This window comes from Mustela erminea, chromosome 3 (assembly GCF_009829155.1).
Source record: "Mustela erminea isolate mMusErm1 chromosome 3, mMusErm1.Pri, whole genome shotgun sequence".
NCBI classification, from domain to species: Eukaryota; Metazoa; Chordata; class Mammalia; order Carnivora; family Mustelidae; genus Mustela; species Mustela erminea.
The window spans coordinates 24,869,404-24,895,205 of NC_045616.1; the positions used below are offsets into that span (position 1 = coordinate 24,869,404).

Below are 25,802 nucleotides of genomic sequence, written 5' to 3' on the forward strand. Positions count from 1 at the left end.
GCATTCCTAGTACCAAATAAATGATTGATAAGCAACGCAGCCCACTACCAACCATTTTGTGGTAGCCCCTATTTATATTTTGGGTAGAGCCAATAGAAGACTCTAGGCTATCTCAGGACAGGCGATGGCAAATTGGTTTTCTTCCATGTGCCAACATCAATCAGTTGGAGCGATGTGTGAGGAAGGGCTCTGAAACCACGTTTTGCGGAGGCAGGAAAGAGCACTGGTATTAACTATTTGTATCTTTCACAGGCATGGCTGGGAGTCAGATGGGACTACTCCCATCTGCTTTGGGAGAAGGGGGGATGCAGAGGGGACCAGAAAAGCAAACTGAAGGCTTTGGTTTCCTCCCAACTTAGTCCACATCAGTTACTCTCAAAAGGGAAGGCACCCAAAGTTATAGCCAACGTGGAACATGACTGAGGAATGGGGAGAACTCCCTGCCTGCCGTCCCCGTCCAGGTATCGGCCGCAGTGAGGATGACAACAAGAGAAAGTGAATGAACCTAAAGAGAGTGCGGCAACCAGAAGAGAGAAATGGGATGTCACAACCCAACAATTTCCGTGTCAGGGCAAGAATCACTGAAGTCCGTACATAGATTGTAGAGAATATTACCTGGAATGGCCTCGTGTGGACAGAGAAAAGCTTCAAGATCAGAAATTTATTATTACTGTGACCAAAGTTGACACAGGGTAGCTTTTCTTTTTTTTTTTTTTCCCTGCATAAGCAATTTTATGTTTGTGCTGCAGCATTTTAAACAGGATCTGGCTAGTTAAAGAGAGAAATGAAATTGCAGGAAAGTCGCTAGAGCTCTCAGTTCTATTTAAAAATAATTCTTAAAAGCCCAAATAATAAGGGGATCCAGTGGCCATTAGTATTGCCTTGGTGTTTGGGTCTGCACCATCAAAGTCGACACCTAATTGCATCTCCTGTTGATTATTGTTGTAAATGGAGCACAGATATGAATAAAATACACTTAACAAAGCAAGATAAAATAAAACCATAAATTTCAAGTTAATACCTGTCAGCTAAATGATTTCAGCATTTTAGGAGGCAAAGGACAGAGAGACGTGTCTCTCTCAAAGCATTTTTTCCACATATTAACCTGGAAGTAGCCTTGATAATTAATTCATGATATTTGATTTCATTTCACTCAGGGTATGAGTCACACATGAGCTTTGAGTTCTCACCACTTTGGACATAATTATAGCCTAAAAAAACATTAAAATGAACTTTCATTTTTCAAGAAAATGTACAAAGAAATCATTTGGAAGAAGAATCTCATATTGATCTTCACTTTTTGAAAATTACATTAGTATGGAGGTAGTTTTGGGAAATATAGAACCATTAGTGCTTAAGCCTATATATCCCGCTAGTACCTTTTAAAAGATAGCTAATATTTAAATTATTTGTTTCTGAGTACTATTCTCTTTATATTAAGATAAAACAATTTCCTTTGGTTGCCAGGTAGTTTTTCTGAGTTTGATCAATTAGTTATCTTTTGAAATCACTATGTCATAGTTAACTAATTAATGTTACAATATGAAATATTGTATAAGCTAATGACAACATTGTGAACAAAAGAAAACTGTCCATATTGTACACATTTTTTTGAAAATCCTCCCATAATCATTGCTAGCTCTTTTGCATTCTGAAATGAGTATTTTGGCTTGCTAAATAATGACAATTTAAAACTAAAGATCTCAAAAAACCTGGAATGGTAATGGGAGCTATCATCCATTCACACTAATTATACCTCTAGTTATAGATGAAAAGTGACAAAAGCACATCGAATAAATCTTGCTTTGACAGCTGCTGGTAGAATTTCTGTTGTTTGGTTATAATCATTTTTTAAAAAGTAGGTTTTATATTCTGCTGGATTTCTTAAAGTTCTGAGATTTTCCATATATGTAATATTTATTTCAGAATTGTCTGTAGCAGCAGAAGTTGAAAATATATACCAGGTAACTGAATATTTGTAAATATTGAAATTATGCTCAAATACCCGTGTTGTGGTTTATCACTAGTTAAGTAACTTATCTCACGGAGTCCTTTGTCAGAAATTGTCCAATGGTTGGCTGAATATTCTAAACATCAACCAGTAAAATTGGGGGGAAAAAAAGGCAAAGTAATTCCAAAGTAAACTTGCAAATCTCTTCAGAGACGACACAAAATTAGTACTAGTGAATGAGTTGAATCATATGGAAACTCTTCACAAAAGAGAATCTAACCAGGGGCACCTGGGTAGCTCAGTGGGTTAAAGCCTCTGTCTTTGGCTGGGGTCATCATCTCCCGGTCCTGGGATCAAGACCCGCATTGGGCTCTCTGCTCAGCAGGGAGCCTGCTTCCCCTGCTCTCTCTGCCTACTTGTGATCTCTGTCTGTCAAACAAATAAATAAAATCTTTGGAAAAAAGATTTTTTTTAAAAAAGAGGATCTAAGCAAATTATACCAGTTAACTGAAAAGGGGAATCATTAAGAATGGTAAAAAGCATTTCTAAAGACAATGATTGGAAGGAATATCAAAAGATCAATAGTGACCTTTAGAAAAATTAATGAAATTTTTGGATTTTTGTAAAAAGATTTATTTATTTATTTGAGAAAGAGAGAGCATGCGCATGCATGAGCTGGTGAGGGGAGGAGCAAAGGGAGGAGGACAAGCACATTCCCGCTGAGCATGGAGTCCAACTGCAGATTTGATCCACAACCCATGAGATTATGACCTGAGCCAAAACCAAGAGTCAAAGCCTTAACCAATTAAGCCAGCCAGGCACGCTTGATCTTATTTTCTTTTCTTTCTTTTATTTTTTTTTTCCAAAAGTTGTACTCTCTACGTTCCCGTGGCAAAAGTCAAAAGTAAAACACATTAGTAATGTGTTGTCTTACAAATTTGTCAGCAATACTACACTCAATTTCCACTGTACAAACGAGGGCAGAGAGGAAGATGGCAGTGGCGGCAGCAGTTGTGGTGACTAAGCTGAGCCCAGGGACAGGATGTTGGTGTTGGTATTGAGAGACCTGCACATCCCACACCAGTGCAACAGTTTCTTGGCTAAATTGAAAAAAAAAAAAATGCTGGTGTCAGGAAAGATTCAACACATTGTCTTCCTTTGCACCAAGAGTTACCAATGTGTTGTCTTCCTTTGCACCAAGAGTTATGACTATCTCAAGACTTCATATTGTGAGGAGACTTTGATGACAAGCTGAATTATTCAGAACAGAAAATGGTGACTGTTAGGCAGCTCAAAATGAGTCTGATCCATGGGCATAGAGTTATTCTATGGGGAGGCACGGCCAGTCTGGCCCTGTTGCAGAGGCAGTCTGATGTGGACATCCTTATCTCAGGACACACACACACACACATTTGAAGCATTTGAGCATGAAAATAAATTTCACATTAACCCGGGTTCTGCCACTGGAGCATATAATACCTTGGAAACAAATATTATCCCTTCATTACCTTTCTCTTCATATCCCTTTCTCTTTCTCTCTCTGTCTCTCTCTTTCTTTATTATTTTTTGTTTGTTTTGTTTTTGTTCTTGTTTTTTTATGTCAGGTAAGCCACACACAATCAGATGGTTAATCTGCCCACGCGTCTTTCTTTAACACAGTTCATGGCAAGTCTCTCTTAGTAACACGGGGTTTCTACTTATCACACGTGATGTAAATTCACTGTGGTTTCAGAATGGCAAGACCCACCATCAGTTTAGCTTAAGTGTTTTTGGGTATTATAACATAGACATTACTTTGCTTTAAATATATGGTATTTTTGTGAGGGCAAATGTGTGTGTGTAAAATAGTAAAGAAATTGAGATATGTATTATATTAATAGGAGTCTGAATAGAAAGGAAAATATTAAGCATGATAATTTTTATAGAACTCAGAAATGCACTGTTTTTTCTATTTTGTGAGTTGATTTTTACTGTGGCTGTCATTTGTCCTAGAGGAAAAATAGCTACTTGATAAATCACCCAAAATGGAAGAACATGGCAAGGTCAATTACTGTCTTCCAGATTATATATTTTGTATATGGTCGGAGACTTTTTCTTAAGTTGGGGAATTTTGACTAATTTTCACAGCTTGGAAATGGGCATTCTTTGCTCACTTATTAACTTATCAATTTTCTTAGAAGAACCAATACTCAAAGTACCAGTAAAACCTGAAGCCCAGGGGTGCCTGGGTGGCTCAGTGGGTTAAAGCCTCTACCTTCGGCTCAGATCATGATCCCAGGATCCTGGGATCAAGCCCCGTATCAGGCTCTCTGATCAGCAGGGAGCCTGCTTCTCTCTCTCTCTCTTTCTGCCTGCCTCTCCGCCTACTTGTGATCTCTGTCTGTTAAATAAATTAAAAAAAAACAAAAAAACAAAAAACAAAAAACAAAAAAACCTGAAGCCCAGTCAACAGGTTCTGACATAAAACCTGAAACACTTTGGCCACCAGGAGAAAAGGGATACTCTCCTTTCTGAGACAAGGTCTCTCTGTTTCCTAAAACAAATTTCTGAAAATGGGCATTTCAAAGACATGCTCCGTTTTTCTTTCATTTCAGTAGTAAGCAGTTGCCATTTTAGAAAACATAAGTAGTCCCGAGAGGAAAATACATAGCGGTACAAGCCTTTCTCAAGAAACAAGAAAGGTCTCAGGTACACAACCTAACTCTACACCTAAAGGAGCTGGAGAAAGAACAAGAAAGAAACCCTAAACCCAGCAGGAGAAAAGAAATCATAAAGATCAGAGCAGAAATCAATGAAATAGAAACTAAAAAAACAATAGAACAAATCAACGAAACTAGAAGCTGGTTCTTTGAAAGAATTAATAAGATTGATAAACCCCTGGCCAGACTTATCAAAAAGAAAAGAGAAAGGACCCAAATAAATAAAATCATGAATGAAAGAGGAGAGATCACAACCAACACCAAAGAAATACAAACAATTATAAGAACATACTATGAGAAACTCTACGCCAATAAATTTGACAATCTGGAAGAAATGGATGCATTCCTAGAAACAAATAAACTACCACAACTGAACCAGGAGGAAATAGAAAGCCTGAACAGACCCATAACCAGTAAGAAGATTGAAAGAGTCATCAAAAATCTCCAAACAAACAAAAGCCCAAGGCCAGACGGCTTCCCAGGGGAATTCTACCAAACGTTTAAAGAAGAACTAATTCCTATTCTCCTGAAACTGTTCCAAAAAATAGAAATGGAAGGAAAACTTCCAAACTCATTTTATGAGGCCAGTATCACCTTGATCCCAAAACCAGACAAGGATCCCATCAAAAAAGAGAGCTATAGACCAATATTCTTGATGAACACAGATGCGAAAATTCTCACCAAAATACTAGCCAATAGGATTCAACAGTACATTAAAAAAATCATTCACCACGAACAAGTGGGATTTATTCCAGGGCTGCAAGATTGGTTCAACATCCACAAATCAGTCAATGTGATACAACACATCAATAAAAGAAAGAACAAGAACCATATGATACTCTCAATAGATGCTGAAAAAGCATTTGACAAAGTAGAGCATCCCTTCCTGATCAAAACTCTTCAAAGCTTAGGGATAGAGGGCACATACCTCAATATCATCAAAGCCATCTATGAAAAACCCACCGCAAATATCATTCTCAATGGAGAAAAACTGAAAGCTTTTCCGCTCAAGTCAGGAACACGGCAGGGATGGCCATTATCACCACTGTTATTCAACATAGTACTAGAAGTCCTAGCCTCAGCAATCAGACAACAAAAGGAAATTAAATGCATCCAAATCGACAAAGAAGAAGTCAAACTATTACTCTTCGCAGATGACAGGATACTATATGTGGAAAACCCAAAAGGATCCACTCCAAAACTGCTAGAACTTGTACAGGAATTCAGTAAAGTGTCAGGATATAAAATCAATGCACAGAAATCAGTTGTATTTCTCTACACCAACAACAAGACAGAAGAAAGAGAAATTAAGGAGTCAGTCCCATTTACAATTGCACCCAAAACCATAAGATACCTAGGAATAAACCTAACCAAAAAGGCAAAGAATCTATACTCAGAAAACTAGAAAGTACTCATGAAAGAAATTGAGGAAGACACAAAGAAATGGAAAAATGTTCCATGCTCCTGGGTTGGAAGAATAAATATTGTGAAAATGTCTATGCTACCTAAAGCAATCTACACATTTAATGCAATTCCTATCAAAGTACCATCCATCTTTTTCAAATAAATGGAACAAATAATCCTAAAATTTATATGGAACCAGAAAAGACCTCGAATAGCCAAAGGAATATTGAAAAAGAAAGCCAAAGTTGGTGGCATCACAATTCCGGACTTCAAGCTCTATTACAAAGCTGTCGTCATCAAGACAGCATGGTACTGGCACAAAAACAGACCCATAGATCAATGGAACAGAATAGAAAGTCCAGAAATAGACCCTCAACTCTGTGGTCAACTAATCTTCAACAAAGAAGGAAAGAACGTCCAATGGAGAAAAGACAGCCTCTTCAATAAATGGTGTTGGGAAAATTGGACAGCCACATGCAGAAAAATGAAATTGGACCATTTCCTTACACCGCACATGAAAATAGACTCAAAATGGATAAAGGACATCAATGTGAGAAAGGAATCCATCAAAATCCTTGAGGAGAACACAGGCAGCAACCTCTTTGACCTCAGCCACAGCAACATCTTCCTAGGAACATCGCCAAAGGCAAGGGAAGCAAGGGCAAAAATGAACTATTGGGATCTTATCAAGATCAAAAGTTTTTGCACAGCAAAGGAAACAGTTAACAAAACCAAAAGACAACTGACAGAATGGGAGAAGATATTTGCAAATGACATATCAGATAAAGGACTAGTGTCCAAAATCTATAAAGAACTTAGCAAACTCAACACCCAAAGAACAAATAATCCAATCAAGAAATGGGCAGAGGACATGAACAGACATTTCTGCAAAGAAGACATCCAGATGGCCAACAGACACATGAAAAAGTGCTCCATATCACTCAGCATCAGGGAAATATAAATCAAAACCACAATGAGATAGCACCTCACATCAGTAAGAATGGCTAAAATTAACAAGTCAGGAAATGACAGATGCTGGCGAGGATGTGGAGAAAGGGGAACCCTCCTACACTGTTTACCCTAAAGATACAAATGTAGTGATCCAAAGGGGCACGTGCAACCGAATGTTTATAGCAACAATGTCCACAATAGCCAAACTATGGAAAGAACCTAGATGTCCATCAATGGATGAATGGATCCAGAAGATGTGGTATATGTACACAATGGAATACTATGCAGCCATCAAAAGAAATGAAATCTTGCCATTTGTGACAACGTGGATGGAACTAGAGCGTATCATGCTTAGCGAAATAAGTCAAGCGGAGAAAGACAACTATCATATGATCTCCCTGATATGAGGAAGTGGTGATGCAACATGGGGGCTTAAGTGGGTATGAGAAGAATAAATGAAACAAGATGGGATTGGGAGGGAGACAAACCATAAGTGACTCTTAATCTCACAAAACAAACTGAGGGTTGCTGGGGGGAGGGGGGTTGGGAGAAGGGGGTTGGGGTTATGGACTTTGGGGAGGGTATGTGCTTTGGTGAGTGCTGTGAAGTGTGTAAACCTGGCGATTCACAGACCTGTACCCCTGGGGATAAAAATATATTATATGTTTATAAAAAATTTAAAATTTAAAATTAAAAAAAAAACCAAAAACATAAGTAGACCCAGAATTTCTGATTTCCTTCCAATTTAGCTAATAGATAAAATTTCTTATTGCTGATTTTGTGCTAAGGTTGAACCCTTTCTCTTTAAGATTCTGACCACACTGCTTTCTAGAAATTCTGGTACCAATATGTGATCAGGGTGCCTGGGTGGCTTAATTCGTTGGGCATCTGACTTCAGCTCAGGTCATGATCCTGGGGTCCTGTGATTGAGCCCCACATTGGGTGCCCTGCTCAGGGGTGAGCCTGCTTCTCACTCTTCCTCTGCCCCTTCCCCTATCCTTGCTCACTCTCTCTCTCTGTGTGACAGATAAATAAAGGGAATCTTTTTTTAAAAAAAAAAAAAAAGGAAATATGTAATCAGATCTCTCTTATTATGAAGAGAAACAAGCACACTGAGTTTAATGGGTACTGAATAAACCCAAGTTGACAGTCATGTGCAAATGTAGGAGCTTGTTTGAAGGGACACTGTATACAGTAAAGAAATGTTTTCTTTTCTTTTTTTTTAAGATTTTATTTATTTATTTGACAGACAGAGATCACAAACAGGCAGAAAGGCAGGCTGGGTGGGGTGTAGGCTCCCCACTGAGCAGAGAGCCCAATTTGGGCCACAATCCCAGGACCCCAGGATCATGACCTGAGCTGAAAGCAGAGGCTTTAACCCACTGAGCCACCCAGGCACCGCAAGAAATGTTTTCTTAATCACCTAACTTAAAGGACAAGGAAAAGATTACTGGGACTCATTGAAAAGCTTCATTTGTGCTTGAATTTGTGGATTTATTTTACTTCAAAAATTGGCCTAGTTTTTAAATTGTTTGGAATATTATGTAATAAAAAATATCTATAATACAGCCACATTGGTGAATTACATTGGCAGCCTACCAAACCAAGAAATTTCAAGTAACAGGTGGTTATGACATATTAAAATGAATAGAATTTCTTGCTCTCACTAACAAAGGAAATAGGGTTTCTAAAAGGAGGGTACTTAAATTTCAAATAAGATTTCATTTGTAATAGAATATGAGTTTATTAGTGAGAGGGAGACAAACCATGAGACACTGTAGACTCTGAGAACCAAACTGAGGGTTTTGGAGGGGAAGAGAGTTTGGGGTTGGATGAGCTGGATGGTGGGTATTAAGGAGGGCACATATTGCATAGAGCGCTGGGTGTGGTGCATAAACAATGAATCTTGGAACACTGAAAAAAATAAAGAAAATAAAATAAAGAAATTACTAAACAAGGTCTCTGAGAGGGTCAAGTAAATCTGTATTTGACATACAATTCTAAAAATATAATCAGTCCCTTGAGAGGAAATGAAGCACAAAAACTGGCTTGTTGGAGAAAAGAATATAATACAGTAAATGACAGATATTTCTTATTTTGATACCAGGCAAAAATGTTTTTCTGTAAGTCATATTAGTGTACCTACAGAAGCAATTCCTTGGATTTCTACAACAAACCAGAAAATAATTTCACAAAGACATGGACAACCACATTTTCGGGTTCTAAAATTTATCTTTCTGGACAATCAGGTATTTGAGGATTTTTTTTAAAAAGGTTTTTTTGATAAATTAAAATAAATGACCACAATTGTTACCATCAAATTTGAAATGAGGTTAGAAATTTGAGCGTGTTACCTACCTCCCTCATCCCTGTCAGATGGAGAAAATGCATTCATTCCTTCTATACCTTATCTCAGTCGGGAGATCACAAACCACTGAATGACCAGTCCAGTCCACGGTTCCCATTGAAGATTGTCCCATAAAGCAAGCCCCCTCTGAATGTCCCACTGGCAGATTCTAGCCATTTACTTGTTAACTGTCCTGCATGTGAGAATAGAATTATGGCCATTTCATAGAAAGACTCCCTCAGTGACTGGGGAGAGAGGGAATGAACAGGGGGTGGGGAATAAAAGAGCAATGGAGAAGGAAGCCGGTTCCTTTTTTTTTTTTTTTTAAGATTTTATTTATTTATTTGAGAGAGAGTGAAAGAGAGAGAGCACGAGAAGGGGGAGGGTCAGAAGGAGAAGCAGACTCCCTGCTGAGCTGGAAGCCTGACACAGGACTGGATCCTAGGATTCCGGGATCATGACCTGAGTGGAAGGAACACTCTTAACCAGCTGAGCCACTGAGGTGCCTAAAACGCAGGGGCAGACACTTTGCAGCACTACAGCCCCCAGTGCTTGGCTGAGAAAGACAGAATCAATCTCAACAGAACATCAACATCCATGCCATCTATTCATAAACTCTAAACCCTTCCATCAGACTTGGACCAGAGGGCAAGGGAACATTTTGCTAGATCTGACCACTTTCTCTTTTCACAGGAGGCAAGAAATAGAACCTTATTCCTCTTGGAAAATTCCCCTGACCCAGGCTAAGGAAAGGATGTGCATTTTCCCATAGGACCTGATTCAACTTCTCCATCTGAGCACACTTCTCTCCATTCAGTTTCCCTCCCCACCCCCACCTTTCCAACCCTTCTCCCTCCCTCCTGATCTCCCTTCTCTTCTCCCTTCTTAAAGAAATGATCTGCCTGTCCTGAGAGGAAAATATATAGCGGTACAAGCCTTTCTCAAGAAACAAGAAAGGTCTCAGGTACACAACCTAACCCTACACCTAAAGGAGCTGGAGAAAGAACAAGAAAGAAACCCTAAGCCCAGCAGGAGGAGAGAAATCATAAAGATCAGAGCAGAAATCAATGAAATAGAAACCAAAAAAACAATAGAACAAATCAACAAAACTAGGAGCTGGTTCTTTGAAAGAATTAATAAAATTGATAAACCCCTGGCCCGACTTATCAAAAAGAAAAGAGAAAGGACCCAAATAAATAAAATCATGAATGAAAGAGGAGAGATCACAACTAACACCAAAGAAATACAAACTATTATAAGAACATACTATGAGCAACTCTACGCCAATAAATTTGACAATCTGGAAGAAATGGATGCATTCCTAGAAACATATAAACTACCACAATAGACCAGGAAGAAATAGAAAGCCTGAACAGACCCATAACCAGTAAGGAGATTGAAACAGTCATTAAAAATCTCCAAACAAACAAAAGCCCAGGGCCAGACGGCTTCCCGGGGGAATTCTACCAAACATTTAAAGAAGAACTAATTCCTATTCTCCTGAAACTGTTCCAAAAAATAGAAATGGAAGGAAAACTTCCAAACTCATTTTATGAGGCCAGCATCACCTTGATCCCAAAACCAGACAAGGATCCCACCAAAAAAGAGAGCTATAGACCGATATCCTTGATGAACACAGATGCGAAAATACTCAACAAAATACTAGCCAATAGGATTCAACAGTACATTAAAAAGATTATTCACCAAGACCAAGTGGGATTTATTCCAGGGCTGCAAGGTTGGTTCAACATCCGCAAATCAGTCAATGTGATACAACACATCAATAAAAGAAAGAACAAGAACCATATGATACTCTCAATAGATGCTGAAAAAGCATTTGACAAAGTAGAGCATCCCTTCCTGATCAAAACTCTTCAAAGCTTAGGGATAGAGGGCACATACCTCAATATCCTCAAAGCCATCTATGAAAAACCCACCGCAAATATCATTCTCAATGGAGAAAAACTGAAAGCTTTTCCGCTCAAGTCAGGAACACGGCAGGGATGGCCATTATCACCACTGCTATTCAACATAGTACTAGAGGTCCTAGCCTCAGCAATCAGACAACAAAAGGAAATTAAAGGCATCCAAATTGGCAAAGAAGAAGTCAAATTATCACTCTTCGCAGATGATATGATACTATATGTGGAAAACCCAAAAGACTCCACTCCAAAACTGCTAAAACTTGTACAGGAATTCAGTAAAGTGTCAGGATATAAAATCAATGCACAGAAATCAGTTGCATTTCTCTACACCAACAGCAAGACAGAAGAAAGAGAAATTAAGGAGTCAGTCCCATTTACAATTGCACCCAAAACCATAAGATACCTAGGAATAAACCTAACCAAAGAGACACAGAATCTATACTCAGAAAACTATAAAGTACTCATGAAAGAAATTGAGGAAGACACAAAGAAATGGAAAAATGTTCCATGCTCCTGGATTGGAAGAATAAATATTGTGAAAATGTCTATGCTACCTAAAGCAATCTACACATTTAATGCAATTCCTATCAAAGTACCATCCATCTTTTTCAAAGAAATGGAACAAATAATGCTAAAATTTATATGGAACCAGAAAAGACCTAGAATAGCCAAAGGGATATTGAAAAAGAAAGCCAAAGTTGGTGGCATCACAATTCCGAACTTCAAGCTCTATTACAAAGCTGTCGTCATCAAGACAGCATGGTACTGGCACAAAAACAGACACATAGATCAATGGAACAGAATAGAGAGCCCAGAAATAGACCCTCAACTCTATGGTCAACTAATCTTCGACAAAGCAGGAAAGAATGTCCAATGGCAAAAAGACAGCCTCTTCAATAAATGGTGCTGGGAAAATTGGACAGCCACATGCAGAAAAATGAAATAGGACCATTTCCTTACACCACACACAAAAATAGACTCAAAATGGATGAAGGACCTCAATGTGCGAAAGGAATCCATCAAAATCCTTGAGGAGAACACAGGCAGCAACCTCTTTGACCTCTGCCGCAGCAACATCTTCCTAGGAACAACGCAAAAGGCAAGGGAAGCAAGGGCAAAAATGAACTATTGGGATTTCATCAAGATCAAAAGCTTTTGCACAGCAAAGGAAACAGTTAACAAAATCAAAAGACAACTGACAGAATGGGAGAAGATATTTGCCAACGACATATCAGATAAAGGACTAGTGTCCAGAATCTATAAAGAACTTAGCAAACTCAACACCCAAAGAACAAATAATCCAATCAAGAAATGGGCAGAGGACATGAACAGACATTTCTGCAAAGAAGACATCCAGATGGCCAACAAACACATGAAAAAGTGCTCCATATCACTCGGCATCAGGGAAATACAAATCAAAACCACAATGAGATATCACCTCACACCAGTCAGAATGGCTAAAATCAACAAGTCAGGAAATGACAGATGCTGGCGAGGATGCGGAGAAAGGGGAACCCTCCTACACTGTTGGTGGGAATGCAAGCTGGTGCAGCCACTCTGGAAAACAGCATGGAGGTTCCTCAAAATGTTGAAAATAGAACTGCCCTATGACCCAGCAATTGCACTATTGGGTATTTACCCTAAGGATACAAACGTAGTGATCCAAAGGGGCACATGCACCCGAATGTTTATAGCAGCAATGTCCACAATAGCCAAACTATGGAAAGAACCTAGATGTCCATCAACAGATGAATGGATCAAGAAGATGTGGTATATATACACAATGGAATACTATGCAGCCATCAAAAGAAATGAAATCTTGCCATTTGCGACAACATGGATGGAACTAGAGCGTATCATGCTTAGCGAAATAAGTCAAGCAGAGAAAGACAACTATCATATGATCTCCCTGATATGAGGAAGTGGTGATGCAACATGGGGGCTTAAGTGGGTAGGAGAAGAATAAATGAAACAAGATGGGATTGGGAGGGAGACAAACCATAAGTGACTTTTAATCTCACAAAACAAACTGAGGGTTGCTGGGGGGAGGGGGTTTGGGAGAAGGGGGTGGGATTATGGACATTGGGGAGGGTATGCGCTTTGGTGAGTGCTGTGAAGTGTGTAAACCCGGTGATTCACAGACCTGTACCCCTGGGGATAGAGTATTATGCCTCCATCAGAAAGGATGAATACCCAACTTTTGTAGCAACATGGACGGGACTAGAAGAGATTATGCTGAGTGAAATAAGTCAAGCAGAGAGAGTCAATTATCATATGGTTTCACTTATTTGTGGAGCATAACAAATAGCATGGAGGACATGGGGACTTAGAGTGGAGAAGGGAGTTTGGGGAAATTGGAAGGGGAGGTGAACCATGAGAGACTATGGACTCTGGAAAACAATCTGAGGGTTTTGAAGGGACGGGGGGTGGGAGGTTGGGGTACCAGGTGGTGGGTATTATAGAGGGCACGGATTGCATGGAGCACGGGGTGTGGTGCAAAAATAATGAATACTGTTATGCTGGAAATAAAAAAAATTAATTAATTAATTAATTAAAAAAAAAAAAAAAAGAAATGATCTGCCTTCAGCTCCATAGCAAACAGAAACAATATTTTCTTTGCTTAATAAAGAGGAAGCAGGTAATTGGCTCCCCACTCATTTACCTTAACGGGTCCTCTTGTAAAGTTCAGAGGCCCAACTTGCCCAAAAATTTGCAGGGAAAGATCCAGAGCCCGCTGGCTCCTAGGACTGTAAACCCATCTCTCCTCAGAGAGGCACCATGTCTCTCACAAGATACACAGGAGATATGACAATCACAAAATGAGTCTTCTTGTATCCTGAGCAGATACGTGTAAATTCTGTTCTACATTACTGCAGAAGTCTGTGAGAAATCCTGGCCAGATTCGGTCCTCTATTTTCTACTACTAGCATCCATGTAGATCTGCTAATGCCTACTTGATAATAAGATGTGTTCCTTCTTGGGGTGCCTGGGTAGCTCAGAGAGTTAAGACTCTGCCTTGGGCTCAGGTCATGATTTCAGGGTCCTGAGATTGAGCCCCGCATTGGGCTCTCTGCTCAGTAGGGAGCCTGCTTCTCCCTCTCTCTGCCTACTTGTGATTTCTGTCAAATAAATAAATAAAATCTTAAAAAAAGAGAGAAGATGTGTTCTTTCTCTCTCCTACATTGGTGTGGACATCATTGCATTTCCCTAATCCTTCCTTCTTTTTGCCTTCTTTCTTAATATTTTTCTTTCTTTTCACAAATATTGAGAAAGGACAGAGAGCACTAGAGTAAATGCAAAAAGACATTGGGAGCATGACAGCCTGAACTAAAAGGTAAAAAGGAGACAGTCTTATTTGTTCCAGAATCTTTAACTTCTGCTTCAAGATTTTAAAATATAGGCTTTATTTTTCTTGCTTTCTTGATTAGCTTTTAATTACTTTTTTTTCTTGTGACTACCTGTTTATTATTTATTCAGGATGTGTGTGAGTGTGTGTGTGTTGGCTGCCTACATTATTTCTAGTTCTGGTTGCAAAAATCCTGACAAAGTATCTGTTGATTCCGTTGTTTTTGCATGATTCATGGTGTGTGGTCCAACATTAATGATGCATGAAGCTTCTAAACACCTGAGCTTGAACGGGGGAGGATTCAATGTTCTTTAAGAAGTTGACCCTTTAACTGCCATTAATCAACTAAGTCTATGTGCTTCCCTTGAGTGCAAGCTTCATTAGTCTTCCTCCTTTCTTCTTTTTAGATGATAAGCAAACTAAATCTTTCTGGAGAACAAGATAATAGAAATAAATTTAAATGTTTACAGCTTTATTACAAAAATTAGAATATTCACTGCATTCGACTCCTGTTTGAAGTTAACCAACTCACTCTGGAGTTAACCAAGACTATCACCTATATGTCGACCAAGATGACCTTAATGTTCCCTTCCACTTAAACTTTGGATAAGTTCCTTCTTAATTTAAGGCCCTGATCTCTGTTTTTTAGTGGATTTACTTTAGAAAACTTACAATTAAAGTCTTTCCTCTGTCCTTTAGGATGTAAATCTTGCTCCAGCTTTTTTTTTTTCCCCCCCTCAGAGCCATCGCTTTGAAAGGCAGTCATCAAGAAAAGTAGAGCCCCTGTCTTCCACCTCTGTGAGAGAACAGGATCCTAACTTTCACAGGCGCCCTTGGCAAGTACAGACAGTCTAATCCCTAACCAACCTGATAAAGTCCTTCATTACTTTTTTCACTAGCTCAATCCAGGGCTTAAAAATTCTTCTGCCTTTGTTTCAGTATAGTTTTATATTACATTTTAAGTATAAAATGGAGTTTACATATATTTTATACATATGAGGTTTATATATCATGCATAGTTATACACACATACATATGTATACACATATACTTTATGCATATATAAACATATAGTGTACATATTTATGTGCACACACACAGATCTAAATTCAATAACACCAGAGTCACGTCCTATGGTGGAAGCAGATAGAGCAGATGCAAACTATTCTATTTGTGAAATAACACTATTGTTTTGTTCTGCACTCTTCACTGGTCCCTTCTTATCCCAATACGTGAATACACACACACATACACACACACACACACACACACACACACCAAATGTGAGAGCCTGTGACATTTTGGAGCAGAGTTATCCCCGGTCTTTCCTGTCATCTGTGAGCAAGGAGAAGCTGATCTCTCTGGAGAAGGGTGGTGAGGCTCACCCATTTCCAAGCTCCAGGGCAGATTCTTGCTGGATTGCATCCAGGTCAGAACTCTCAGTCCCCTCATATGGACTGACACTGTTGTCACTGTTCTAGGAACTGAGGGCTAGCTTGTGTGGTCTCTGCACTTCAATATTTTCTGTTTCCTTCATTACATGTTGGAATATGGAGAAACTTCATTTCTGCCTTGGCCACCTTCCAAGGAGCCTTATTCCCTGATGAACCTGGAGGTAGGCACAGGACCCCACTTCTTACAGCTGCATGCTGGGGGACCATGGTGAGTGGACTCCTACTAATTTAGACCATAACCCAGCAGGTGACAAGAAATTGTCCTTCTTTGAATTTCTCCTGTAGCTACATCTATTCTGTCAATCTGACTGTTCAACCTTACACTCCACACCCATACTCGCTTCATTAAAATTTACATGGACTTTCTGATATAGTTCACGGAAAAAACAATGAAAAGCTTCTCTGCCTTATGTCACTCAAGTTGCTGGTAAGATAGCTTGCTTGAGGTATAACACAAAAATATGAAGAATATAAATACATATGGATGAAAATCTGTGTATGTATTACATGCCTATTATATAGTGGCACTGCATAATCATTGTCTCATACAATAGCAGTCATCCAACTTGGGTGTTACTATTATTTTGCAGGTTGATAATATGAGCTAGAGTTTCAGAAGCAAATTGGTCAGCTAAGGAGCCATAGCCTATAAATGTACAAGCTGAAATTCAAACACAGGCCTAGTCTGGGCACAGATTTTAAGCTCTTTCTTAAGTATCAAGAGATTCAGACATTCATTGCTAAGAATTAGTACATGGTGGGGCGCCTGGGTGGCTCAGTGGGTTAAAGCCTCTGCCTTCGGCTCAGGTCATGATCCCAGGGTCCTGGGATCGAGCCCCGCATCGGGCTCTCTGCGCCGCGGGGAGCCTGCTTCCTCCTCTCTCTCTCTCTGCTTGCCTCTCTGCCTACTTGTGATCTCTGTCTGTCAAATAAATAAATAAAATCTTTAAAAAAATAAAAAAAAAAAGAATTAGTACATGGTGACAGGAGGAAAAAAACTCCAATCCCCAAAGTGGCAGGTGTAATTAAAAAGGAAAACCCTAGGAATCAGAATGCCTTCCAAGTTAGTTGTGTGACCTTGAGCAAATTCTCTAGTTATTTAGATTAACAACTTCCTTCTCCATGAATAAGGAATTAGGGAAGCTGGTGACCTTACAGATCCAGAAATTAAAAATTATATGGTTCTTCCCAATGTTAATCACTCTAAGATACTTCCTGGAAACACACATTTAAAAAGAAGGCTTACAACTATTTCCTCTGGCAATTTCTAAAGATCTACAACCCAGTGTTGTATAAGAATAAAGTTAGGAAACTTGTAAAAAGAGTAATATGTTTCCATGTGATCTTTAAAAAAAAACAAAAAAGCATCAAAGTCCTTAAGCCTCGCTTCATTCATCCATGTGGTGGAGATGAAAATAACAAACGCTATTCACCTCAAGTTTTGCTGCAGAAAGCCTGTCTCTTTCTTCTCCCTGCCACACACTCTGAGTGCTTAGGCATGAATTGGAGAATAATTTTTTTTGCTCTCGAGCCAACTTGATGTACAACAGGAGAGAGAAAAATCCATAAATCCCAATATCTAGCTTACAATTTGCCTTCTATGTGCAAGGTTGAAAAGTTTTTTCAAGGTTGAAAAGTTTTTGTGTCCACATTCCCCAGGGCCCTAAGAAGCCAATAACCCTGACAAGGACAGCTGGAAATGGAGGCAATGAATAGGGTCAATTGAAGTTAGGCTGGCAAAGTAAAACTCCCTTAGTTTACACATATTAAGCTGCGTCCAAAGCAGATCTGCTTTGGGGAGAGGAAGATGAAAGGAAGTTGGCCAAAGCCAATAGGCTACCATTGTTATGCAGATACCCCAGCGATCACATCGAAACCATTCCTCCAGCTCCAATTAAACCGATGCTTACTGAATGTCAGCCAAATGTACAATGATTTTTGCAGTTGCCTATAGAACTTAAGTAAAAAAAGCAAAGAGGCTCAGATTTCCTTTTCATTACCCATTAATGTCATCCCCCAAAAAATCACACCATCCATTGACTCCATTACAAAATTAAGAGAAACTTTACCTTTTATCTTTACTAATCATTGAATTTATCTCTACCTATGAACTTAAATATTAAGGTGGTTCATAATTTTTCCACACCTTTTACAAATCAGTCAAAAGCATCCTAAAGGAGAGAGATGAGATCTCTAAACATCTCAAACAGCTTTTCTTATATTACAAATATATTCTCTTTCCAATATACATAATTTATTATATACACGTATTATGTACATATAACATATGTAAGCAACAGGGAAAGACATAATATGAAAAAGAAAGAGAGTTGCTGTGCACAAGCCAATTACAATATAATCTGCAGTCCAGTGGTTTGAATGTCGTATAAAAATATGTTCTTGGGGCACCTGTGTGGCTCAGTGTGTTAAGCCTCTGCCTTCGGCTCAGGTCATGATCCCAGGGTCCTGGGATCGAGCCCCGCATCTGGCTCTCTGCTCAGCAGGGAGCCTGCTTCCCCCTCTCTGCCTGTCTCTCTGCCTACTTGTGATCTCTCTGTCAAATAAATAAATAAATAAATAAATCTTTAAACACACACACACACACACACATACATATATATTCTTATCCTGATATGCAAGAGATGAGACAGCAGTCACAAGTTTGAAATTCTCATTAGATCAATTTACTTGGCCTTTGGCAAGGAGTAGTTAATTTGTAAGGAAAACAGTCTTTTCTGTTGCAGGACTTAAGGACTGAGTTTTACTGACAACAGCCTCTTTCAAACTGCAGTTATGAATTTTAGCTGAACTTCAACAAATCTAAAGGTCATTCCATTAACATAATCTTTGGGCTGGCCTTGACCGCTAGGTTTTTAATTTCAGCTGAACCATACTTGAACTGTTCTGAAATACTTATTACAAAATACACTTCAGTCTCTATCAAAAAAGGGAAACTCCTGCAATTCAATCTAGGCAAGTAATATTAAAAGAAATAAAAAAGCCTCTACCGATTCTTAAGTTTAAAAGTACAAACCTATAAAAAACAAATCTAGGGATACAGCCATCCTTAAGTAGCTAATGCAATAGGAGTTTAAAATGACAATATTTCATAACTAGGACTTATTGTGGTGATCATTTGACAATGCATCTAAATGTCGAATCACCATGTTGTACAATTGAAACTAATATGACAGTGTATCTTGGGGTATTTCAATTAAAAAATCAATAAAATACAATGGTAATCTTTCTACCTTGGGTTTGGCTAAGGCCCCCAAAGGCTGAGAACAACAGTGCAGGTGCCAAGTACCTGTATATTGTACAGTGGGATATTAATTCACCAATGCTAGAGCTAGAGCATAAGAAATATATTTCTTGGATCCTACAAGATCAGCCTCTTCACCGAGAGAGAGGAGGAAGGAATGGAGGAAGGGAGGAAGGAAGAAAACAAGGGAATGAGGAAGATAGGAGGGGAGAAAGAAAGAAAGAAAGAAAGAAAGAAAGAAAGAAAGAAAGAAAGAAAGAAAGGAAAAGAAATTGAAGACTGAACAGTCAGAGAGCATTTTCTTTGAGAACCTTGTCAGTGAGCTAGAACTTTCCCATGGAAGCAGAAAGACAAATCTTCCTCTTGCAACAATCTAAATGAAGGGCGCCCTCTCAAAGACTCTATATACATCTTCAATAATTTGACACAGAGGACCAATATTTGATACACACTCAAGAAGTTTAAATCTAGGGGCACCTGGGTGGCTCAGTGGTTTAAAGTCTCTGTGTTCGGCTTGGGTCATGATCCCAGCATCCTAGGATCAAGCCCCACATCCAGCTCTCTGCTCAGTGGGGAGCCTGCATCGCCCCCCCCCTGCCTACTTGTGATCTCTGTCTGTCAAATAAATAAATAAAATCTTAAAAAAAAAAAAAAGGAGTTTAAATTTAAGAAGCTTTGCCTTTCAGGCAGAACAATAAAGTTGGAGGAGAGAAGGTTTGATGGTGGAATTTATTTCAAATGTATCAGTAAAAAATCAGTAATTGAATTAAATGTGGTTTCAATTGATATCCCAGTAAAAAAAAAATCAAAGATTGTCAGAGTGTATAAAAATGCTTTTTGATACATGTAAAACATAGAGAAAAACTGAAACTAAAAAAGAGTAAGATATGCCATGCAAATATTTACCAAACTTATTAATTTCAAACAAATATACTTTAAGGCAATAAAATTTGTTTGAAATTAAAAGATTCAACTCACAGTAATGATATCATAATTTAAAACTCTTCCCATTGAATAACACAGTCTCAAAACATATAAAGGAAAAACTGAAAAAAAACTACAAAAAATACGGAGATACAAATGCAATAAAAAGATACATCTCACTCAGTAATTGATAGAACAAAAAGACAAGAAGGATTTTGAGTTCTCACCCTGAGTACAATGGCTGACATTAGAACCACTCACTATTCTGAATAACAATTTTTTTTAAAGATTTTATTTATTCGATAGAGAGAGATCACAAGTAGGCAGAGAGGCAGGCAGAGAGAGAGAGAGGAGGAAGCAGGCTCCCTGCTGAGCAGAGAGCCCGATGCAGGACTCGATCCCAGGACCCTGAGATCATGACCTGAGCCGAAGGCAGCGGCCCAACCCACTGAGCCACCCAGGTGCCCCTGAATAACAATTTTTTAAAGGGGTGTTTTTATGATCTTAATACCTCAAACAGACAACAGGCTAGAATCTATACCCCAGCAGCTTTCCAAAGGCTTGTGTACACCATCACATCCCAAAATAATTCTAAGACCCTACACATGCTCATTATGTCTTAAAAAGATAATTATTTAGATAAGATGAACATACATATAATCTTATTTTGCCAACCAGAGAAATAATCTTTTCCCAATATTTCCCCCATGCATGACAGACTTAGAAGCAGTCTGGCAAGCCAAACAAATGAGCATGGGGGGAACAATTTATCAGAGGAAACACTAAAAAGAAGAGGGGTATTTATCCTTGGTTAGTTGCATTTACAAGATGTTACAGAGTATGTGGAGAAAGGCAGTATTTTACCAACTTTTGATACCCTACCAGTATCTGTAGTGAGTGTCTAGGGAAACAGTACTCTCAACCATGGTTAGGAATACAGCCTGCTTGGAGGAGCTGTGGCTATTTCAGACCCTTTCTTGGTAGATGCATTACTATTTATCACCATCCACTTCTTTTTCCTGGAGGAAAATTATTCTTCCTTTTGCCCTTGAGGTCAGTAAAAGCCATGGGCCTTGCTTTGCACCATGAAACATGAGCAGAGATGACTTGTGTCATTTCTGAGCTTTAAGAGCAAATGCAAACTCTAGTCAGTTCTCATGATTCAAATTAGTTACATTCTGTAAAGCCTACAAACAACTAAGTAGCAAATACTAACTTATGGTTCCTAAGAGAAATAAAGGGTTATGTTCCTTTGAGCCTCAGGTCACATTTTTGTCAACCTGTCAGTACAACTGTTGGTCATATCTCATGAACCCGCAAATGTAACAATACTTTCCATAACTTTGGAGACGGCTGTATGGCTTGGATATTTACACTATAGCTGTTACTGGAACCCTTTTTGGAGTAGCATCAGGTACAGATGGGCAAATTTCCCCTTCCCCTCCCCAGATGTACTCTATTATTGGCTTATGACTGAACTCACAGCCAACAGCCTCACCATTCATGCCTGAATAAAGCTTCTCTAACATAAATTATTTTCTCTATAATGCACATCACAGACTCCTTGTACTTTAGAAGAGGAGAAAGCACTTCAGCACCATGCTTGGGGAGATTTTAAGCAGAAAAATCACTAACAAAATAGGGAAAAATATGGAAAAAAGTCACTAAAGTTGCCACAACAAAATCCACTCATTTATAATTTGCGACCTGAAATGAGAAGGCAGAGGGTTACCTTGTTTGACCTCAGCTGGAAAAATGTACATTGGATAACTGAGATGTTTCCCTGTTCTGTGCATGTCTGAGACATGTCTGAGACCACAGCAGCTCCGTGAGCACTGGCTTGGGAACTCCAGGTACACTTTAGCAAGAAGGTGAATTTTCAAATAAAGAATCCAGAAGTGAGAATCAACTCTATACCTTAATCTTGACTGGTGATGTCCCAAAACTGGCTGTTCCACTACTCTGGGCAGTATAGGCACCTCCGGTGACTATAGATGAACATGCTTCATGAGTCAGAGTTAAACTCTTATGCTTTAAGTCTTCTTTGGGACTGATGGTTACTATAACCTAGACATCCCTGACATAAACATTCCTTGACCCAGAAATTTCACTGCAGGGTGCCTGGGTGGCTCAGTGGGTTGAGCCTCTGCCTTCAGCTCAGGTCATGGTCTCAGGGCCCTGGGATCAAGCCCCGCATCGGGCTCTCTGCTTAGCAGGGAGACTGCTTTCTCCTCTCTCTCTGCCTGCCTTTCTGCCTACTTGTGATCTCTGTCAAATAAATAAATAAAGTCTTTAAAAAAAAAAAGGAAATTTCACTGCAATATTTATCTAATACCCTTAGGCAGCTGTTTTAAGGGTATAATTTATATGTAAGTATAAAGAGAATGATTATATAAATAAGCATACATATATGTATATATAATTTATATGGTGACAATAGGTAGTCAGTGAAAGAATATATGAAGTGATTTCTTTTTTTTTTTTTTTTTACATTGTGTGGAAAAAAAATCTTCTTTAGCAGTATTGTTAAAAAAGTTTGAGGCAATGTTTCCAATATTTACATATATAAATTGATTTGAAAAGTCAAGTTGAATTTGAATGTTAAGCATGCTGCAAATCACTATTTTTGAGCTGCTACCAACAGTTATGCCCTCTGACGCAGGGCTGTTGTGGCACACAAACCGAACTTGGTGACACTGAATGTTAACTCAGTCAAGGAATGAAACAGTCTGTGTGTTTTGCTATGAGCATAAAATCACCATTAATCACTCAAATTGCCACTATGTACACAGGAAATGTCAATCTGATACTGTATTCAAACCACAAAACTTTTTATCATTTTCAGATTATTTCCACTTATTCTGTTGAATTATGAAGTTTCATTTCTAACACAGGAGGAGGATAGTAACAGATGACTAATAAATAAGAAGTCTGGCTCCAATTTCTTTAAATATATACATGTTTGAAAATTATTCCTCATAAGGAAGAAGCATAAAATTAAATCTCTATTTAATTAAATTGCCTTCCATTGAACATATTGGAAAACAAGGCATTTAGAGGCTCAAGTAACTGAAAAATTAAAGATGTAGTTGCCCCATGTTAATAAGCTGATTTCATTCCGAATCTCCACTCTTTTCCACCATGAGAATTTTACCTAAATCCCCAAGTCTTTTTGCTCTCAAATCTCAAATTGGCTTCAACCAGAGTTATATGCTTCTTTATCCTTAGTATAGGGGGGCAGGAATATGTTCTCTTCCTGCACTAAGTCTCTGGCTTCCTTTTCTTTGAACCAACCAATTCCCTTGTTAACCTTTGAATGTGGACATTAGGAGAAAGTGAACCCATCCCCTGATTTGCTTAGGTGTTGGAGTGGAGTTAATCCCATTGATATCACGTGGTTGAAAGATATGATTAGGAAAAGAGAATAGATAAGGAGTTTCCAGGAAAATGAACACACTATCTTTATCTCAACTGATACATGATGTTAACTATGGTAGAAGTAAAATGGTGAAATCTGCTAAGATTCAAGTCACTGTCGTAAAGAACAGCCGCGGGATTTGCCACGTCTACCCAATGGTGGACTATTTAACGGGATTATAGAAAGTAAGGATATCTCAAAAATTTTAGACTCAGCAACAGGCGGAATATAAGAACCATTTACAGAACTACAGATAAGAGGTAGAGGAACAGGGTTGTAAGGGAACATGGAAAGTTCTGTTTTAAATATTACTTTGATCCCTCTTTTAGACACTCAAAAGGAGATACAGAGCTTACACTCTTAAATATATCAGTGTGAAGTTCAGGGCAGAGGATCAAAGCCAGAGGCAAAAACAAATCTTTTTAAAAATATAGATGGTAGTGAAAGCCACTTTCTCCCTTGATTTAAGTAGATCTGTTACCATAGAACACAACTTGGAGTACATGAAGACAATGTAATCATTGCAGAAATAAAACAGTTTTAACCCCTTCCATGGGCTTACATAACTTTTTCTTCTAAAAAAGTAAAATGTGTATTTATTAAGAAGATGAGTATAATGAGATACAAACATTGTATAATGAACTTATTATTAATCAGTTAACCCAGTATTTGAAGCTTCAATCTTTATCTCCTCTTTTTTTTTTGTTTTGTTTTGTTTTGTTTTGAGAGAGAGAGAGAGCATGTACACACCATGCACAGGGGGTGGGGAGAGAGGTAAAAAGAGAGGTAGAGACAGAATTTTAAGCAGGCTCCATTCCCAGCACAGAGCCTGATGGGGGTGTGATCTCACAACCCTGAGATCACGACATGAGTCAAAATCAAAAGTTGGTCACTTAACCAATGAGGCCACCCAGGCGCCCCTGAAGTTTCAGTCTTCATAAACTGGACACAAAAGTGTTGTTTCAAATTTCTTTACTTTTGTTACAAGTCATTTCAGTCAGCCTGGAAACTTCTTTTTGAAAAGAATATTGTATGGCAGAGAGGAATCACTATTTGATATTATAAATGGCTTAATAAAGAAGGTAACTGAATTACCACCTCTGAATTAGGCCCTAAGAGACCTCTTCCAGGAGATGGAATGACTCTTAATCACTCGCTCTCCTCCTCATGAGAGAAGAGCAGTTAGAGCCTGGGTTGTGTCAGATAACAGATAACTCTGAAAGTATATCCCAAAACATGGTTTATCTGCCGAAGTCATTTATTCTGGCAATGTGTATTTATTTAGAAATGGTGTGTGAATGGTAATACTTTACAGCTGAACATCTGTTTTCTATCTACCCTATTTTCTAAAATGCCAGTTGTGGGGGAGGTGATCCAACATGGCAGAGTAGGAAGACCCTGAACTCCCTTCCTCCCATGGACATACTGAATCTACACCTACATATAAACAAGTTCCAAGAAGAACTAAGGGCCAGTGCTTCTCACAGTAAATTATACAAGGACCACAAATAGAAGGGTAGAGACATGAAGACACGGTGAGGACAGGAATCCCATGCCTCATGTTACAACCCACCATAGAAAAGAATACCACTGAAGGACCCACACATAGACTTGTGTGTGCACAAGTCCATGTGCACAGCAAAAAACCAGTTGTTTGAAGGGAAACTACACTCTAAGGAAATACAGTTTCTAATGCAAATAACCCCCCAAATAGATGAAGGAACTACTAGAACTATCTCTGGAGTCAGAGATGCTGGCAAATGTCATTTTTTAAATCCCACTTCCACCTTAATAACATATACAGAAGCAGGGTCCAGGGGCTCTAGCCAGACTTCTAAGGCTGCCTCAACATACTCCAGGCCCCTGGTCAGACCAGCTGCAGCTGTCTCCTCAAGGCTGATGCCCGCCATGTTTTTTGCTCCAGCTCCAGCTGCCCCTCAAGGCGGCACAGTGCAGTGCACACTGGGACATCTTAGTCCATGCTTGATCCAGCTGTCTCTGCTGCCGTGGCCCCCAGTGGCTCCAGCTCTGGGCATTCTGCCAAACCAGCCCCAGAATGGTGCACTGCAGGACTCCCTAGCCAGTACCTCTCCTCCAGTACCAGCCAGCCAGCATTGGTGA

The 25,802-nt window shown here is 39.0% G+C and overlaps 1 pseudogene; it reads left to right on the top strand.

The window, feature by feature from the left end:
• The first annotated feature begins 2,957 nt into the window (after positions 1–2,957).
• Positions 2,958–25,802, top strand: LOC116587172 (annotated as a pseudogene).